This window comes from Pleurodeles waltl, chromosome 4_2 (genome assembly GCF_031143425.1).
Source record: "Pleurodeles waltl isolate 20211129_DDA chromosome 4_2, aPleWal1.hap1.20221129, whole genome shotgun sequence".
NCBI lineage: Eukaryota > Metazoa > Chordata > Amphibia > Caudata > Salamandridae > Pleurodeles > Pleurodeles waltl.
Genome location: NC_090443.1, coordinates 959077271 through 959091612, shown reverse-complemented (window position 1 = coordinate 959091612; position 14342 = coordinate 959077271).

Genomic DNA, 14342 nt, shown 5'->3' with positions numbered 1-14342 from the left:
CCCCTTACTACATACAACACAGCTGTGTCCTCCCCCAAAATGCACCTGTGTACCAAATCAGCATTGAAGTGTACACACCTGGGAGGAAACCATCAGTATAGTGTGTGTAATACAGGGAGTTACATGGATGCAACTCACAGGAGGCTCCCTTACTGTCACTCCACACCAGTCCAGTGTACACCTGCTAATACACCCTTATTTGGGAAGCCACACATGAAGTGTACACACCTGGGGGGATGACATAGAACAAGTGCATGAAGTACAGGGAGTGACATGACATGACTGCTAAGATCAGGAGGCTCTGTCTCCCCAAAGCCAAACACAAGCCAAGTGTGCATCTGTCCAAATACCCTTGTTAATTAACTCACTATGGAAGTGTACTCACCTGAGGAGATTACCTATGTGTACTGTGTGTAGTACTCGAAGTAACATGACTGTAGATCCCAGGCGGGCCAGTACTTGTAACTGCAATCACCAGGCCAGTGTCCATAGAGCATTGTGCATCTGTCTGTGAACTCACAAATGAAGTATACCCACCTGGGAGTGACCAAGATACAGATCAGGGTACACTCTGTAATGTGGCTAACCACCTAGATCCATCTTCAGCAGCTAAGTCAAGATGAAAATATTGTGGAAAGGAAGGACAGGTCAACCTGTATGCAACAAAAACAAGAAAAAAATAAAAGGCCTCAAGATGCATGACCTGAATAGTATTGGCCGCAGACACATGCACAATGCACTGACCACATCATGACAACAATAGCATATACAACAAAGTTCTGGGTCTGCCTGCTTAACAGTCAACTAGGCCATAAAATGATCTAAACCACATTCTGCCCAGCCACTGTTTGGCCTGCACTGCTGGAAAATTTAAGTCTATGACCATCCTCCAAGTCCTAATGAACTCATACATTCTGCAGCTGGTTGGCTGAAATGGAATTGGTATGTTACTCAAATGTCCGGTCAGTACAATTGATAGCATGTGTACCTGTCACATAAGGAACACCTGCAAATCAAATGTGTACATGGATTGCTAGATGTCACTGTCAACTATTGGAGGTAGATGTCACAACCTGTAACATTGTATCTCTCACATCAACAGGTCTAGCTGGCACTGGGAACACCGAGCCCACTCAAGAGACTGCCATTACCCCCATGGATGAATCCCTAAGTGAGGAGAACACTCCTGGACGTCTGGACATAGAGGACGATTCTGGCCCATCAGGGCAACCTGGTCAGATGACAGAAGTGAGCCTCACCGTGACCACATCGACTCCAACCTGCCCGGTTGCATCTACATCGCAGGCAGCCATTCACCCCCCCAACCTGTGTCCCAAGGACAATGACAACCATCTTTTACCCCCCCCCCTCCAGTCCAGGATCCTGAGTCACAGCAAAATACCTCTGACAATGATGGTCCTGGAACCAGTGGTAGGGGTCAAGCTGTGCCATGAGCGCAGGCATGTGAGGGGTAGGGTACATGGGAGGGATGTGGTGGGCCAGCAGAATGAGACTGCTGGGGATGGTTCTGGCCAGGACACAGATAGCCAAGTCTTGCGAGCCTTTCAAGAATTCCAAGGCGTGATGGGCCAGGTACTTGCCGAACTCGAGAAGATCAAGCAGCTGCAGAGGGACTTCCATTGCGAGTCTCTGGAAAAGTGGGAGGCCACCAACACCAACCTGGCCTCCCTTTCAGGAGTGTTCAGGGAGATAAGCAGTACACTGATCAGGGACCGTGAGCAATACCACAAGCCTTCCTTTGGCCAAGCAACACCAGTCCCTTCAACATCTGTGGCAGCCACTGGAAGGGAGGCCTTGTCAGGAGGAGGACCCGCCTCAGACACTCCTGCCTCTGTAGCAGCAGGACCCCTGGTGTCCCAAGCGGGAGCATCCAGCCAAGCATCCAGGAGGTGCAGATGGCAAGACACCAACCATTGCCAACAAGTGACCTCTTCCTGAAGGAACTCCTCTGTGTGCCACATATGTACTCTGTTGACTGTTCTTTGACCACCTTCCTTTTCCATGGTAGTAGGACAATGGACTTTGGACTTCAAATGTTGTTGCATCTACTAATATGATTACATCCACCATGACTGATTCATCCACTTTACTTTTCCTTTGGATCTCTCAACTATTACCTGCACCTATGTCAATAAAATCACCTATCAATAAAACATTGCCTGCTGTTTGTTTTCCACATTTTGAAATGTTGAAATGTGAGCCCACGTGATGCACATGAGGAAGACACATACTGGTAATGGAAGGAGGGATATGTCTCAGGTAGTGTCATGCTGAGGAGTACTAGCAACACAATGATACAAGTGTCTGGTCACACCAAACATTTTATTGCACTGTGCAGCACATAGGCTGATACATTGTCTGGAATGTTACAGCCAAGAATGGCTGTACCATATTGAGTCAGGCTAAATATCCCAAGGTATCGTCCCCCATACCACAGAAGAAAGGGCTTTGTCAGACCTCTTTCCATAGAATAGGCTAACAGATTGGTGGATGTTGTCACCGGTTTGAGCCTTATTACATACCAAAACCAGGTCTGCCAACATAACATATGCCATGGCACAGACAGATGGAAGTAGAACAGTCACTGATCATAGGTCCATCCCAGTGCAATGAGCAAGCATCTGGTGGTATAACACAAACATGTCTGTGTTTTGGCATAGGCACTGTGGCCTGCAATGATGAAACACATCTACAGCTACAAAAAGGTCATACAAGATCATTATCAACACAATGTGAAGGGAGAATGCACGGATTGCACTTGATGAGGACATATTTCAAGGCCATATGATCACACACATGAAGTAACTGGACCAACACACCACATCAAACCAGTGTATACTTCATAATTCCACCCACCCACTGTCCAACCTGCATTGGTACAGGACTCATACACCCCAAATCTGTGTCCAGCATTACCTGGATCAATCCATGTCCACTTCGTATGTCAGAACAGCAACAGATACCTGCCAATGTCACAACTCTGAAATGCCCACATGAGGATGGCCTGGTGAAGGTACCTGTTCAAAATACAATACAGAGCGTAGGCAGAAATTTTTATACCTATGCCCAAAATCACATGTCAAACATCAGTGGATCCACTTACATGTAGCGTGCTACTCGCCAAAAAGCAATTCATGCCTCGTCAGGGGTAGTAATCGCTATATAAATACAATTACAATTACATTGCAATGAGACTGCACAAAAAAGGCAGATAATCAAGGTAATTAAATGTTCAAGTCTGACTTAGCAATCAAACCTTGGCTATATACTGCAAAGCAGAAGAACCACTGTATTTAGAAAAAAATACCCTACTCAACACATCCTGACAACTACATTTCCTCATACAGTCACAGTGATCACGTAACATTACATACTTACACTGAAGTAAAGCAGTAATTGATGAGATCTGCCTACAAGCCTTCATCTTCCTCTTCATCACTGTCATCATCACTTGTCATTTCAGGATTCTCACCCGGTGCCACTGCTAACTCCCTCTCATCTAGAATGTATGGGATATCCCTCCACATGGCGATGTTGTGGAGCATGGAGCAGTTGAGGATGGCTCCACCTGTCTTGTCCAGACACCTAAATCTGGCCTTCAGGAGCTCAAAAGCCCACTCCACGACATATTGTCTTCTTCCATGGGCATCGTTGAAATGCACTTCCCCTTGCGTAGTTGGGTTCCTCACCGGCGACAACAACCAAGGATGGTTTAGGTATGCAGAGTCCCCTGTCATGGAATGGTACATATGTGCAACTATGAGTCCCTCTCATTGGAATTTTTGCAGCAGACATTGCACACAAACAAACATGACATATGTGACTTACCAACCAGCCAGGCCCTCTCTGGGTACAGTTGTGTGATCATGCTGTTCTGCATTTTGAAGACATCATGGACTGAACCCGTATAACGGACTGTGAAATGTAGAGGTTTGCCAAACAAACAACTTGGACATTGATGGAATGAAAGTTCTTTCTGTTGCTTTCTGTTCTTTATGTTATTGTCATAGACCAAGGCAATTTGTGTACCATCAATGGCTCCCATCACATGTAGGATGTGTGCCAAACCATAAAACTCAAGCAAAAAGGACAGATGATGGACAGAATGCTGAACAATGCAAACATTCACCCACAGTCACAAAGATCTGGGTTTAATCCATTGTTTTTTTTTGCTCACCACGCCACCCCAGTTTGGACCCAGCCATATACAAATCAGTCTTGACCCTGTTCCTCATGGGAACAGTCCAGCCCGAACTGCCAAACCAGAAACAAGCATTCTAGGACCAGTTTCAGGATATCACCCTTCATCAGCTAGGCTAGCTTGAATCCAGTGGTGCAGTGAGCATGGGACCCACGTCTGGGCATATCCTTCCCACTTGGAGTGAAAAATGCAAAAAGAACAGATGATGGACGGAATGCTGAACAATACAAACATTCACCCCCAATCACAAAGATCTGGATTTAATCCATCGTTTTTTTGCTCACCACGCCACCCAATTTGGACCCAGCCATATGGAAATCAGTCTTGACCCTGTTCCTCATAGGAACAGTCCAGCCCAAACTGCCAAGCCAGGTCCTCCCTGGACTGAAAACAAGCATCCTAGGACTGGTTTCAGGGTATCACCCTTCATCAGCTAGGCTAGCTTGAATCCAGCGGCGCAGTGAGCACAGGATCCACGTCTGGGCATACCCTTCCCACTTGGGGCGACAAATGCAAATAAGCTGATGGGTTAAACCCAGATCTGTGACTGGTGAAGCAATAGAGCAGCAATCCATTTTCCTTTTGTAAGTGGGGAATGTCCATTGACATGAGTTCTGTCCTATAACTGTTGCCAACATTCCTTGTGCCGACATGTCAGCATGTGTTCTTTTCTCTTTGGGAGACCTTCTTAACCTGCATGTTCTACCCATGTTGATGGGATGATGTATGTATTTCCTCACATATATGTGCATGGAAAATTGTGGAATTGTATAGTTACAAAGGTGGTACATTTCATGTTGTGCCACAGACAGGAGTGTGTTACCATTGTTTATTGTCTGACACATACTTTCATGCATCATAGTTTGTCATTTGGCATGTAGAACTGCAGTAGCAATGAGAGACATGAAAGTTAGGCCGAGATTGTGGAACCACTCTGTTTCTCTATGTCCTCGATGTGGATTCATGTGTAAAACTGCACTGCACATGTGTAATGGTTGAGGATTATGCCCTGGCTGTTGGCATGCATGATGGAGTGACTTGCTGTGATGTTGACATAACATATGTTTGGATACAGTCATTCATCCACAGACAGACACCTGGGTTGGCATTTCCAAGATGTGGATAGTGATGTGATTTCTCATTGGACAACAAGTTGAGGTCCTTCTATTAGTTATTGGAAGTTCTGTCTCCCCAACATGCAAAGGATAGATGGTTACTAGAGTAACACTCAAAGAATGTCATTGTAATGACTGTCAGACATTAGTGGTGAGTATGCTGGGTCTTACTGATTCATTGTTTTGCATATTCTGGAGACATCTCTCCCTGACATGTTGAAACTGATGTCAAAGGTGTTCCTTTCAATGGTACACATGTGACCTATCTGAGTCACATGGATCCTACCTCCTTGACTCTATTGGGACAGGTGTCACTTGTTGAAGTGTACTTTGTTGAAATGTTTCCAGTGTGACAAGGGTATTTCCATATCGGCTACTCCAGGATATAGCATTTTTGTAATCAACATTGCAGTATTTCATGACATCATTTCTAGTTGTTGATATATTATGTATGTGCCAAATAGAGTGTACAAAACCTTCTGTGTGATATGTGGGACTGGATTTTACGATGCAATACCATTATTTGCCAAATGTTAAATTAGGTCTGCTGCATGTGGCACACCTTTGAGGATGGAGTGGTCTCCTCCTAGTTCAATGGTCACTGTGATTGCATAACTCCAGCCGTGCAATTGTAGTTTTCTGAGATCCTGATTGTCTTGTGGGCAACTTTGGTGAATCCAGCTGGCATGCATGCATGTGTTTTGACACATGTATGTGCCACTTATGTGTATGTTTTTGCTGGGGCCTACTTGCCATGTTGGTGTTGTATGTCAATCAGAGTATAATGGATGTGTTATGACCCTATTTCTCTTTGTACCTGCAGCATGAGGGCAGGCAAGCGAAGGAGATGGGGTTGAGCCAAGTGGGGAAGCATCTGGCCACAGGACCTCTGGTCAAGACACCACCGACACCGAGGGATCCAGTGGCCTGGAGTGCGAGGGAAGTGCCACAGTGGCGACTGGGACATAGTCATCATCTTTGGATTCTTCCTCCAGTGGCCACTCTCTTTTGGTGAAGGACCCATCGGGGCATCCCACAGTACCATCCTTGTCTGCCACCCCCAGTTCTATCATCGCCCTTCCTTTTGATCCCCTCCCAGTTGGCTGTGCACGCTCGCCCAAAAGGGTGGGGGCCTCCTTTGCCGCTCGCACCTCTGTCCCAGCCCGTGTTATCTCTGCTGCCTTCAGTGAGGAGGCTATTGACCCCCTGAGAATAATCTCTGTGGGTCAGACAGCCATTGTGAATGCCATCCAGGGATTGGCAAGTCAGCTGCAACTGACTAATGCATTTCTGGAAGGCATTCATGGTGCAATGGCTGGCCTACAGAGACCTTTTCAGGCTCTGGCCTCCACACTGACAGCAGCCAGTCACCCCCCCACTTCCGTCTCCCCTCCACCTCCCTCTTCTCAATCCAAATCCCCTCTTCCCCTACCTACCTAAAGCACACAAACAGATCTACAGCCATCCACCTCACCAGACAAACGGAGCACACGCAAACACAAACACCACAAGACACGCCTGCACACACACAAACAACATCCACCCACAGACACAGCAACACTCACAACTTCCCCTGACACCCAAACTACCCCCATCATCACACACACGACATCAATCATACCTACAGACATCACCACAACAGTCACTGACACAGCCACTATACCCATCTGACCAGCAGACACCACCCCAGCAGACCTGCAGACATCCACCACAAGTACCACACCTGTGGACACCACAACCACAGACACACATACATCCATCACATCCACCATACCTGCAGTCACCACCCCAACAGACATCCACCCACCCCCCACGGCATCCCCCAGCACCCTCCTAAGCCCAAGACACATAAACACCCTCACTCACCCACCCACCCGACAACCACCACACAGAAGCATACCTTCCATAAGCACGCACCCACAGCATCCACACCTACACATCAGACAACCACTCCCTCAACCTTTAAATCTCAACCCCCTTCTGCTGACCGTCCCTGTGTATCCAAAAATCGTTCTTTATTTGACCTTGACTTTTGCCCTGCCCCCCTCATCCCAGACCCAGAAGGTCCCCACCGAGGTCCCAGGCTGTCCCTTCCACCACCAAGGCCTCCCCTAGCCCTCTACAAGTAGCCACACCTCTCCCCCCACAAAGAAGAAGCCCACCCCTCCCAAGAAGAAACCCACCCCTCTCAAGAAGACCACCCCTCCCAAGACCAAACCCCCCACCCAAATCTGATCCCCACCCCTCCACTCTGGGTTATTCGCTGAGGAGTCTGCCCCCTTGATGCCCCTTCCGGTGGAGGTTGCTTGGCAGTTGGGAGTCAGGTCTAGGACCAACACTGTGCCATTATTGGACTTCATAAGGACTGGCCAATGGCCTTTGAACTTTACCAATTTACCAGTTAATAAATCCAAACAGTTGTTTTTTGGGATAGATTTTTGTCCTGTGATTCTATTCCTAACTTTATGTTATTCCTGAGTCAATTTGGTTGTGTGCCTCCAGTTGTGTGTGTTTGAGCCTGCTTGCTGCTCCATGTGCTGTTGGTTGCACTGTGTGAGTTTGTGTGCAATGCTGTTGTCCTCCAAGAGAAGGGTATATGTTGTGTGTGTAGGTATGTGTGTGTAAATGCAATTGTGGTGTCATGGCATTGTGTACTGTTTTGTATGGCAAGTATTTATTTTTGTGTTGTCCAATGTGGGCATGTATGATGTTAGACTTGTCCCCTGATATGGCTTATGGATCCCTCAGATGTATTTCAGCTTGCGCTTTGTTTGTGCAGACATGAAGTGTGTTCAATTGTGCTGTCTTTCTTTGCATTTGCATGTGCATGTGTCCTTTTAAGTGCGTGTTTCTGGCAGTTAGTTCCTGTAGTGGTATGTCCCATGCAGTAGGAGTTGTATGTGCTTTGTTGACTTGTCCTTCTCCATTGCGTAGATGTGCATGGCATTTGGTAGTAGTATTGTGTGTCCCTGAGACCCATGTAGGGCCGTTTCCTGTGAATATGCTGTGTTTGGGGGCCTTTTCAAAGTGTTATATGTCCCAGTGCAGTCTCCTTCCCTGAGTGACCCAGATGGCCCCATCCCTAATGTGTAGGTATAGTTATCATGTTGTTCTTGGTCTATTTGTGAGTCTGTGGTTTGTGCATGCCATTGTGCTTTCATTGTGCTGTGATGTGTGTGTCCATTGCAGGGTTGTTTACTGGTGGTGTTGTTTGTGTTGCATGCCACATCAAAACATATATGTGTTATATGTAAGGACAGTCCCTGGCCAGTGTTGAATGTGAGTGTGTGGGTTGTATTTGTATATATGTTGTAGGTGTGTTGTTGCTGATGTGTGTGACAATGTTGTGTAGCCTTCAGTCTCCCTGTGCCTGAGCTGTATGACCATGTGTATTTGAGTAGTGTTGCAGTGCTGTGTGAGTGTGCTGCCCAAAGGGGCATATTGTGACTGTGTACATGCCCTAGTTGATCTATGTTTGTGAGTGTGTGTGTTGTTTGCTATGTGTACCTGCTGCCTGAAGCGTGCCCACCCTATGATGTGTTCACCGGCGCTACAAGCTGTTGTTAAGGTTGGTGATGCAGGTAGGTGTATGTACTTATGGTTGTCGGTGTCCACAGCGATGATGACTTCGTTGTCTATTGATGATCATCAGCAGCGACATGATGTGTGTGAACGCCTCCATGGTAGCAATAGACGTTGAAGGCACCCTGCAGGTGAGTGTCTCCCTTTATACTCTCCGTTTCTGTCTTCTGATATGTGGTGGTTGGACCGTCACAGTCACACTGGCGGTGTGCAACCTCATAATGTGTTCGACGGAAACACAGGCTCCGCCTGCCTGTTTGTGCTTTCTCGTGACAGTGCCGGTTTATGCTGCCAGGCAGTGCCGGAAGACCGCAGCTGGTCTTCTGTTGGTACGACAGGCAAACTTGTAATACGGCGGTCACATCTGCCAGACCAATGACGGTCGGACCACCACCGCCACCTTTGGACAATGCACCTGTGAAACTGATAGTCTGGACACTGCCATGGACAATCCTCCACCATCACCCCTCACCGATTTGCAACCACCCATCCAATTTAGAGCACTTGAATAAAAACTCTTATTGCACAAAACAATCTGGAGTCTGGCTGTGATTTAGAACAAATGTATTAGACATGACTGTGCCAAAATGTTCATTCACATTGTGATGCTAACAAACCGCTGTCACACAGCTGTAGTCCATGGGGAAACAAAGCAGATGTCACGCAGTGGGGCCCACATCTCTGAAAACGGAAGGGAAAGTCACAACACAGTTACCATACACTGGGGGAAAAAGTCAGACAGTAGAGAGGTAGGAGTCATTAAGTAAATGTAATATGCCGGTGTCTACTCTTACCTGTGTGTCAGTGAAAATACTGCTGTATTACTGTGTTCCTGTTCTCTATGTCGTCCTCTTCGGCTTCCTCCTCTTCACTCTCCACAGGCTCCACAGCTGCTACAACACCACCATCTGGACCATCTTCCTGCAGAAAAGGCACCTCGCGGCGCAAAGCCAGGTTGTGAAGCATACAGCAGGCCACGATGATCTGGCACACCTTCTTTGGTGAGTACATTAGGGATCCACCTATCATATGGAGGCACCTGAACCTGGCCTTCAGGGGGCCAAAGGTTCGCTCGATCACCCTCCTAGTCCGCCCATGGGCCTCATTGTACCGTTCCTCTGTCCTTGTCCTGGGATTCCTCACTGGGGTCAGTAGCCAGGACAGGTTGGGGTAACCAGAGTCCCCTAATAGCCACACCCGGTGCCTCTGGAGTTGACCCATCACATACGGGATGCTGCTATTCCGCAGGATGTAGGCGTCATGCACTGACCCAGGGAACTTGGCATTAACATGGGAGATGTACTGGTCAGCCAAACACACCATCTGTACATTCATGGAATGATAACTCTTCCGGTTCTTGTACACCTGTTCACTCCTGCTGGGGGGGACCAAAGCAACATGTGTCCCATCAATGGCACCTATGATGTTGGGGATATGTCCAAGGGCAAAGAAATCACCCTTCACTGTAGGCAAATCCCCCACCTCAGGGAAAACGATGTAGCTCCGCATGTGTTTCAGCAGGGCAGACAACACTCTGGACAACACCTTGGAAAACATAGGCTGGGACATCCCTGATGATATGGCCACTGTTGTTTGAAATGACCCACTTGCTAAGAAATGGAGTACTGACAGCACCTGCACTAGAGGGGGGATCCCTGTGGGTTGGCGGATGGGTGACATCAGGTCTGGCTCCAGCTGGGCACACAGTTCATGAATAGTGGCACGGTCAAGCCTGTATGTCAGCATGAAAAACATTGTTGGGCAGTCTACCCTTTTGAATGCCATCCAGGGTGTACAAAGAGAGGTGCACCAGAGTAATGCATACCTGGAGGGCATTCATTCGGTCAGGCTGCCCATCAGCGATCGTTCAACGGTCTGGCCTCAGCACTGACGGCAGCAATTGTCCCTGTCTCTAGCCTCCCCCCTCCATTGTCGACAGGTCCACCAGCGGTCTGTACACGGGAAGATTCCTCCATCTCCTCGCATGTCCCAGCGGACGGTGCCTATGAAGGACAACAGCGAGCACAGACTCAAGAAACCCACAGGTACGTAACCACAGCTTGCACATAACACGATTCCCAATGCATTGAATGGCTTGTATGAGTGTTGGTGCATGTCCTACGTATGTGTGACGCAGTTGGTAATTAGGCCATGTGGGCCCTTGAAATGGCGGCTGCCTGACCTGTGAAGTGCGACAGTGGGATGTGAGGTCAATGCGCTGGCGTGGCACACCGCGGCGGTAGGCGGTCGAAGACCGCGGCGCTAAGCCGCATTGGTTAACATTGGACCCTATGGGTTTCAGGAGCCAATGACGATGTGCGCCGGCGGTCGCGGTACGCACCGCCGCGGTACGCACCGCCACGGGCGTGACCGCCATTTTCTATCTGCTTAATCACTCGATACCTGATCTTCGACAGGAGAGGACCTACATTGCAAGTGCTGCTCTGACCTCGGTCTGGAAGAGACAATGGCTCATGCGACTGGGGAAAGGGCCCCTGCCTTCACTGCGGAGGAGTTGGAGAAACTTGTGGATGGGGTCCTCCCCCAGTATGCGCTACTCTACGGTCCTCCAGACCAACAGGTAAGTACACTGGAACCATGCTTAGTGGGCAATGCCTGGGTTGAGTGGGGTGGATGAAAGATGGTGGGGAGGGGAGCGATTGAGGCATGCATCAAACGACAGATGAGAGCATGTGCCACATGGCAAGGGTGGGGATGGGGGGCCACTCACATCGAGCATGCAGAAGGTGATGACAATTTTTCTCTCCCTGTACATGTCACATAGGTCAGCGCCCACCAGAAAGTCGCGATTTGGCGTGCCACCGCCAAGGACGTCCGGACCCTGGGGGTCCACAACAGACGGGGCACCCACTGCCGGAAGAGGTGGGAGGACATCCGACGCTGGAGCAGGAAGACGGCGGAGGCACAGCTGGGGATGGCCTCCCAACGTAGGAGGGGTGCCAGTTGTCATTTGACCCCCCTGATGTCCCGGATCCTGGCGGTGGCCTACCCCGATTTGGATGGGCGCGTGAGGACATCACAGCAGACACAAGGGGGTGAGTACAAATACATTCTGCTGACTTTGCGCGCAGTGGAGGTGTCTGGGTGGGGGAGGAGGGTTGTGGGTATCCCTAGGCCAGGGCGATTTCTGTAGGCTAGGCCCCTCCGTAAGGCATGGCCCTGTGCCCCCGCCCCCCACCTCTGTAGGGTGCCAAGTATCCATGGCCCTGTGTCATCTATGTGTGCAGTTGTCATCCATAGGCTTGTAGGCCATGTCCCACGGATTGCGTAGTGGACCCCAAGTGCGCGGCGTAGTGCAGGGGGCTTCTGTGTCTGTCTTGTCCGCCAACGGTAGCGGTAATCCATGCACTCAACATGTCTTTATTTCTCCTCCCCCCCTTTTTTGTGGTCTTCCTGTTCATGTGTGCATTAGCATCATCAGGCGGAGGAGAAGTGGCATCAGAGCACGAGGGAGCTGCATCTCACATGGCCATGGCGGGCCATGCAACTGACTCGGATTTCACCAGTGAGACGGAGGGCGAGGGGAGCTCCACAGCGGGGACTCGTGCTGATGTCAGTGACAGCGACTCGTCCTCTGAAGGGAGCTCCCTTGTGGTGGCGGCAACATCCGTGCCCCCCGTAACAACAGGTACAGCCGCCACCCAGCGCACCAGCACCGCCCTCCCAGCAGCCCCTCAGCGTTTGCTCCGTGCCCGCTCACCCAGGAAGGTGGGCATCTCCTTCGCCCCAGGCACCTCAGGCCCTGCCCCTGTCACCCCTGCTGCCCTCAGTGAGGAGGTCATTGACCTCCTAAGGACCATCATTGTTGGGCAGTCTACCCTTTTGAATGCCATCCAGGGTGTACAAAGAGAGGTGCACCAGAGCAATTGTCCCTGTCTCTAGCCTCCCCCCTCCAACTTCCTCCACCCAGACCCAATCCCCTGTATCTCTGCCTATCCCAGACACACCATCAGACCAGCCTGCACACACCTCAACACCCAAGGGAAGCTTATCCAGACATAAGCACCACACATCACACAAACATTCACACAAGCAACATCCACATGCAGATATACCAACACCCACTGCCTCCACTGTGTCCCCCTCCTCCTCGTCTCCCTCCTCCCTCCCTGTGACGTCTCCACTCACACTTGCATGCACAACATCTTCAGCCACTACGTCCATCACCAGCACACCCACCAGAACACTCCGCACACGTGCAGTCACCACCCCCACTACCATTTACACATCCCCTGTGTCCTCTCCAAGTGTGTCTGTCACCCCCTCCTCCAAACTACACAAACGCAGGCAGCCACCCACCCAGCAGCCATCCACCTCACGACAGCCTCCAGCCCAAGCACCTGCACCCAAAGACACCAGACTTCTCACTCCTACAACCACATCCTCTTCCTCCACTCCCATACCCACTACACCTACCCGTCCCTCTCTTTCCAAATTGCTTTTCCTTTCCAAACTTGACCTCTTTCCTACAACTCCCCCACCCCATCCATCTCATAAGACTCCAATCAGCACCTCAGCCACCACAAAACCGGGACCTGTGAAGACTGTTGTCCATGGACTGTGGAGTCCCCCACCCTCAGGGGCATCCAGTTCAGCTAGGAGCCAAGGCACGGCCAGCCCACCACCGGAAAAGCATCCTAAGATTGCCAGTGCCCGGCGCGAGTGACCAAAGACCCCAGGGACAAAAATCCCTACATTGGCTCCGGCAGGAAGTCAGGTGCCACCTGGCACACTGCCAAAGGTGGGACAGGGCCACAAGCATGCAGGGAAGGGTGGGAAGGGCAGCACGCCCGACAAGTCGGCAGCAGGCCAGCTGGCCAGGAGGGCCCCACCAGCCCCATCCCAGGTGTGCAGGAGGACACACACAGGCCCGGTACTGCAGCCCAGGAGGGCCCCGCAAGCCACGTCCCAGGTGGGCAGGAGGACACCCACAGGTCGAGAACTGCAGCCCAGGAGGGCCCCGCAATCCACCAGACAGATGGGCAGGAAGGCCCCGCCAGCCACATGTCAGGTGGCGAGTGACATCCATGCCTGGGCCGGATCCGCTGACCAGGACACTCATCTCAAGCAGCGCTCTGCTGGGCACCGCCGTCTCAAGCACCGCTGAACTGGGCACCGCCGTCTCAAGCACCGCTGAACAGGGCACCGCCGTCTCAAGCACCGCTGAACAGGGCACCGCCGTCTCAAGCACCGCTGAACAGGGCCCTTCATCTCAAGCACCGCTGAACAGGGCACCGCCATCTCAAGCACCGCTGAACAGGGCACCGCCATCTCAAGCACCGCTGAACTGGGCCCTTCATCTCAAGCACTGGGCCCTTCATCTGAAGCACCGCTCCGCTGGGCCCTTCATCTCAAGCACTGCTCCGCTGGGCACCGCCGTCTCAAGCACCGCTGAACAGGGC